Below are 7,500 nucleotides of genomic sequence, written 5' to 3'. Positions count from 1 at the left end.
TCATTGATGTAAATGTTAAACAGTGTTGGACTCAAACTGCATCCCTGTCTCACGCCACGCCCTTGCTTGAAGAATTCTGTTCTTTTGGAGCCAATTTTTACTGCACATTTATTTTCTGTGTACAGTGATTTAATAGTGTCATAGACTTTACCCCCTATCCCGCTTTCGATAAGTTTGTAAAAAAGCCCATCATGCCATATTGTGTCAAAAGCTTTTTTGAAGTCTATAAAACATGCAAATATTTTCCCATTTTTAATTTTGGTGTAGTTTTTAATAAGGGTGTGGAGAGTATAAATGTGGTCTGATGTACGATATTTTGGTAAAAAGCCAATTTGATTTTTACTTAAGACATTGTGCTTGGTGAGAAAGGACAGTATTCTGGCGTTAATAATACTGCAGAAAACCTTCCCCAGACTACTGTTCACACTAATGCCTCTGTAGTTGTTAGGGTCCAATCTGTCGCCATTTTTGAAAATAGGGGTGATGAGTCCATGGTTCCAGATCTCGGGGAAATAACCAGACTCCAGAACGAGGTTGAACAGCTTGTGGAGAGCTGCCTGCAGTGCAGGGCTACTGTGCTTTAGCATCTCAGGGCAGATGCTGTCCACTCCACAAGTCTTTCCAGCCTTCAGGGCCTTTAGTTGGCTCTGTATTTCTGCTAGAGTTATTGCTGTATCTAGGGGGTTTTGGTAGTCTTTCACCTTTTCCTCTAAGTGGTGAAGTTTTTCAACTACTGAGTGTTGTTGGGGGGTGATTGCACTATAATCAATATTCTTATACAAAAATTCAAAGTGATTTTTCCAGATCAAACCATTTTGTATTGTTAATTTATCTTTAGTTTGTCTTGGACTGAATTTATTCCACAAATTCCAAAAGACGTTTTGGTCAATGGCTTCTTCTATTTTGTTAAGTTCTTCCGATCTGTAAAACTCTTTTTTCTTATTGATTAGTATTTTGTAGTTTTTTAGTGCCTGATGGTATTGGACCCGTATCTGACTCTCATGGGGTTCTCTGTGTTTTTGGTTTGATAATAGTCTTAGTTGTTTTCTAGCATAAACGCATTCATTATCATACCATTTTTCTTTTGAGGGTTTGTGTTTTGTTATTTTGTTACTATAGTTAATTATTTTGAGATTTGATTTTGTAGCTAATTCAACAAATATATTGTTTAAATGCTGTGTAGCCAAATTTACTCCATCTTTTGTGCATGGGAATTTAATAAGTCTGAAGAGATTAAGTTTTGATTTGATTTCTGTACTCTCAAGTGCAGTTAAATAATTCTCTATGTTGCTGCATTTTTTCCATATATATTTTTGGTGGAGGTCATACATTTTGCTGGTTTCTGATTCTTGTACAAAGCTATACTTTGTAGACTTATTTAAATAAAGAGTTGTTTGGCAGTGATCTGAAAAGGGAAGTTGTGGTGAAACTACAAATGCATTGATATCCTCTGGGTCGATATCGGTGATCGTATAGTCCACCACACTGTTACCTAACACAGAGGAATAGGTCATTCTACCCAGAGAGTCACCACGGGTCCTTCCATTAACTATGTATAAGCCTAGGCTTTTGCATATCTGGAGAACTTGTCTTCCGTTTTTGTTTATAATATTGTCAAAACTTTGTCTTTGTGGTATTGCGTGAGCTGGGACTGGGGAGATTTGACCGAAAATGTGTTTGTTTCCATCTACTTCGATGTAGTCTTTCTCTTTTCCAGTTCTTGCATTGAGATCTCCACATAATAAGATGTGACCCAATGACTGGAAATGAATTATCTCCTTTTGAAGTTCTTGAAAAATCTCCTCAGTGTAATAGGGGGAGTTTGAAGGTGGGATATAGATAGCACATAAATATATATCTCTGTTGCTATTAACTATACCTCTGTTGACTTTTATCCAAAGGTGAGTTTTTCCTTTTTTCACTGGTGAGATATCATTTTTATATTGTGCTTTATGCCAAATTAATGTTCCTCCTGAATCTCTTCCATTTTTAACATTTTTCTTTTTTACAGAAGGTACCGAAAATTCAATGTAATTATTAGGACAATTAGATAGTAAATCTGAATAGTTCCATGTTTCATGTATAATGATGATATCTAAATTATTTACACTTTTTACAAATTCAGGATCTGAAGTTTTATCCCCAAAAGTTGTGGAGTACAAACCCTGGATATTCCAACTACTAATTGAGAATGACATTTGTCTAGATACAGGAACTGTGTTCCACGTAGAAATGTACAATTTAAAAAAAAAAAAAAAAATAAAAAAAAAAAAAAAAAATAATAATAATAAAAAAATAAATAAATAATCCAACTCCAACGATATTAAGTATTATAAATGCTATGCACCTGTTATATATGTTATAGATGATATATAGGTTTGGTGTCTAATAATGTTGAAAGCCCATGTTAATTTAACAGTTTTGAGCACAGCAAGGTGACTAGGTCTCTTATCTGGTTTGGATCGCAGTGGGCAGATGGTGGTATTGGTGCTCTGGTAGCTATGGCGTAGCTCTCTCTCTGGCTGGGTGGTGCAGATGGTGGTATTGGTGCTCTGGTAGCTATGGCGTAGCTCTCTCTCAGGCTGGGGGGCTGAGGCATGTAGGCAGGTAGCTCCCTCGGTGGATGGTGGGCTGTGACTTCGTTAGGTAGGTAAATCTCTCTGGGAGGTGGGGGCTGTGGCAGGTAGGTAGCATTCTCTCTTTGGATAGTGGGTTGTGACATGTAGATTTCTTGGTTTGTTTGGTTGTATTGTTGTTGTGGTTGTTTTGTGTAGGGGGGCTGCTGAGGGTACCTCTGCTGGGTAGGGTGATGTCTGCGTGGGTGAAGAGAGTTTCCTGAATGACTGTAGTTTCTTCTGCGGTCAGGTGTGGAAGTGCGGCGGCCTAGGGCAGTGTCTTTGAGGCTCTTCGCAAATAGTCCCACAGCTCTCTTACTGAGGTGGATGTGGTCACATAAGTGCTGCTGAAGTATGTCTCTGTGGAGGGCTACATGGACGTTTTGCAGTTGTGTGCATTTCTCTCTAATCTCCGCGTTGATTGTGTTAATTGTGTGTTGGGGTGTGTCAGTCCTTGGAAGTAAAGATGATATAGTTACTCTTGCTCTGGGGTATTTCTCTCTCGCTTTCCTTGCCACCTGCAACAGTGCTGATGGTAGGTCGCTGATCCTTGCAGTCAGGTCGTTGGTCCCTGTGTGGATCAGAATGTGCTCCACGTCTTGGTACCTCTGTTTGGATAGCTGCTCACTAGCCTTCTTCGTGGTGGGGCTCCAGAGTTTCACTGCTTCTCGGCCTGGGAAGAGGCGTTTTAAGTCAATGTGTTTCCCGTTTGAGTCACACATTAATATGATCTGAGAAGTGTGTGCTGTGTGTGTGTGATTGGGTTTATCAGTACTGTGATCAGTGTGTGTGTCAGTGTCTGTAGTCAGTATGTGTGTTTGAGGGGGTTCTGGAGGCGAGTAAGTGGTGGGGGCTGGGTGGGGTGTAGTGGGTTCCGATAGGATAGGAGGGTTCGGGGGCAGGGAAGTGGTGCGTGTGGGGTTGATGGAAGGGGGGGGGCGATGATCTCTCAGCTCTTCTCTCAGGGCGTGGACCTCCGCCTCTAGAGCCTGTAGAGTCTGCCGCTGGTTGCTCTGGGTGGTGGAGTGTTGGGTGAGATCCTCCAATACTCTGTGTAGGGCTAACCTCAGGGTCTGATTATCTTCCTCCAGCTCCTTCATGGCCTGATATAGCTCGTGAATTTCAGCTTTCTGCTGAAGGACCATACTGCTTAGCTCACTCACTGCTGGGTGTTGTTCACTGTTGTTGTGAAGGCAGGTCAAGGTCTTTTCTTTGAAGTCCACAAACTCCCTCTCCAGGATGGAGAGTCCCTCTCTCAGTATCTTCATATTGGTGAGGAGTTTGGGACTGCAGTGAGGAGAGGCGGTCACATGACTGCTGCTGGGGACGGCTGGTCTCTCTGGGGTCTCTGGCTGTTGTCTGTTTCCTATCTTCTTCTTTTCTGCTACACTTTTCATTGACTGGAAGTGTTTGTAAAAATTATCCAGGCTATTTTCTGATCCCTGGATCATGATTGTGCCATTGTGATATATGTTGATAATCAGGGTGGGAGAGGTAGGGTCTTCCTCACAGACTGTAATTTGTCTTCCTTTGCTGATTCCATTCTTTTTAACATGGGTGAAGATTTCACAAAAGGCTGCATGCCAGGCAGGAGGATGATGGGTGAAGAAAAGAAGGTTACTTTTGACCCTACAGTTTCCTTTCATTGTAAAATCTGCAATGATCCACTCAGGTGAGTCCCGGAGGGCTTTTATTTTGAAGGACTTCCTATCTTTTAGGGAAGTCACATGGTCCGGATACTGGATCTCATATCTGTCAGTGTCCGGTGGTAAAAGCGGCAGATCTGAATCTTTTACCGGCAGGCTGATAGCGGAGCCGTCCTCCATCGCGGCATCCATTCTCTCGAACCTCTGGTAGGTTTTATTTCCTGTAGTTAGGATTACCGTTTGACGGTGCCGGAGTCGGTTGATCCTTGTAACGTTGATTAGTGTTTGGTGCTTCGTGTCTTCTTGTTTGTTTTCGGTCGTAATGTTACCGTTATAAGCTCGCGAACGTTACAAGCTAGCAAACATTAGCGTTCCGTTGATGCTGTCAGTTGTCTTCTTTGTGTTCATATTTGAGGAAATAATGAACGGATTTTATCGGTCTTGGTCTCGAAAAAAATCCTCTCTGTTTTATGTTCTTCGTGTCAGGAGTTGAAATTGTAAATTGGACATTTCACCGTGAAAGCACAGTAAATGTATGATGTATCTCAAGAGCTTGTCATTTTGTTGCCAAACAGTTCGGTAACCATGACAACTCTCTCTCACTCTCACTCTCTCTCTCTCTCACTCACTCACACTCACACTCTCACACACACTCTCTCTCACTCACACACACACCTCCTCTGAGGACCAGATCTCCCTCCACAGCTCTCAGCCCATAGGCCTCCACACGTTTGCTGACCATAGAGTTCCTCTCACACACACACTACACACCCTCACTCTCACACGCTCACTCTCACACACACTACACACTCTCACACGCTCCCTCACACACTACACTCACACGCTCACTCTCACACTCTCTCACACTCTCTCACACACACACTCACACACACTCACACACACTCACACACACTCACACACACTCACACACACTCACACACACTCACACACACTCACACACACTCACACACACTCTCACACACTCTCACACACACTCTCACACACACTCTCACACACACTCTCACACACACTCTCACACACACTCTCACACACACTCTCACACACACACACACTCACACACACACTCACTCACTCTCACTCTCTCTCACTCACTCTCTCACACTCACTCACTCTCTCTCACTCACTCTCACTCACTCTCACACACTCTCACTCTCTCACTCTCACTCACTCTCACTCACTCTCACTCACTCTCACTCACTCTCACTCACTCTCACTCACTCTCACTCACTCTCACTCACTCACTCACTCACTCACTCACTCACTCTCACTCACTCACTCTCTCACACTCACTCACTCTCTCACACTCACTCACTCTCTCACACTCACTCACTCTCTCACACTCTCACTCTCTCACACTCACACACTCACTCACTCTCACACACACTCTCTCTCACTCACACACACACTCACTCTCTCTCACACTCTCTCACTCACTCACTCACTCTCTCACACTCACTCACTCTCTCTCACTCACTCTCACTCACTCTCACACACTCTCACACACTCTCACACTCTCACTCACTCTCACACACTCTCACACACTCTCACTCTCTCACTCTCACTCACTCTCACTCACTCTCACTCACTCTCTCACACTCACTCACTCTCTCACACTCACTCACTCTCTCACACTCACTCACTCTCTCACACTCACTCACTCTCTCACACTCTCACTCTCACTCACTCACACACTCACTCACTCTCTCACACTCACTCTCTCTCACTCTCACTCACTCTCTCACACTCACTCTCTCACACTCACTCACTCTCTCACACTCACTCACTCTCTCACACTCACTCACTCTCTCACACTCACTCACTCTCTCTCACTCTCTCACACTCTCTCACACTCACTCTCTCACACTCACTCACTCTCACTCACTCACTCTCACTCACTCACACACTCACTCACTCTCTCACACTCACTCTCTCTCACTCTCACTCACTCTCTCACACTCACTCTCTCACACTCACTCACACGCTCACTCTCACACACACTACACACTCTCACACGCTCCCTCACACACTACACTCACGCTCACTCTCACACTCTCTCACACTCTCTCACACACACACTCACACACACTCACACACACTCACACACACTCACACACACTCACACACACTCACACACACTCACACACACTCACACACACTCTCACACACTCTCACACACTCTCACACACTCTCACACACTCTCACACACACTCTCACACACACTCTCACACACACTCTCACACACACTCTCACACACACTCTCACACACACTCTCACACACACTCTCACACACACACACACTCACACACACACTCACTCTCTCTCACACTCTCACTCTCTCTCACACTCACTCACTCACTCACTCTCTCACACTCACTCACTCTCTCTCACTCACTCTCACTCACTCTCACACACTCTCACACACTCTCACTCTCACTCACTCTCACTCACTCTCACTCACTCTCACTCACTCTCACTCACTCTCACTCACTCTCACTCACTCACTCACTCTCTCACACTCACTCACTCTCTCACACTCACTCACTCTCTCACACTCTCACTCTCTCACACTCACACACTCACTCACTCTCTCACACACACTCTCTCTCACTCACACACACACTCACTCTCTCTCACACTCTCTCACTCACTCACTCACTCTCTCACACTCACTCACTCTCTCTCACTCACTCTCACTCACTCTCACACACTCTCACACACTCTCACTCTCTCACTCTCACTCACTCTCACTCACTCTCACTCACTCTCTCACACTCACTCACTCTCTCACACTCACTCACTCTCTCACACTCACTCACTCTCTCACACTCACTCACTCTCTCACACTCTCACTCTCACTCACTCACACACTCACTCACTCTCTCACACTCACTCTCTCTCACTCTCACTCACTCTCTCACACTCACTCTCTCACACTCACTCACTCTCTCACACTCACTCACTCTCTCACACTCACTCACTCTCTCACACTCACTCACTCTCTCTCACTCTCTCACACTCTCTCACACTCACTCACTCTCACTCACTCACTCTCACTCACTCTCTCACACTCACTCACTCTCTCACACTCACTCACTCTCTCACACTCACTCTCTCACACTCACTCTCACTCTCACACTCACTCTCACTCACTCACTCTCACTCACTCTCACTCACTCTCTCTCACTCTCTCTCACTCACTCTCACTCACTCTCACACTC

The 7,500-nt window shown here is 44.7% G+C and overlaps 1 protein-coding gene across 1 annotated transcript in view; it reads right to left on the bottom strand.

Moving 5' to 3' along the window:
* pus7 (pseudouridine synthase 7) overlaps positions 1 to 7,500 on the bottom strand; it is a 76,930-nt gene that overhangs the window by 15,084 nt on the left and 54,346 nt on the right. The gene's annotated exons all lie outside the window — the stretch shown is intronic.

The sequence above is a fragment of the Squalius cephalus genome (genome assembly GCF_949319135.1).
Source record: "Squalius cephalus genome assembly, chromosome: 23".
NCBI classification, from domain to species: Eukaryota; Metazoa; Chordata; class Actinopteri; order Cypriniformes; family Leuciscidae; genus Squalius; species Squalius cephalus.
This window is presented reverse-complemented; position numbering and strand designations above follow the sequence as displayed.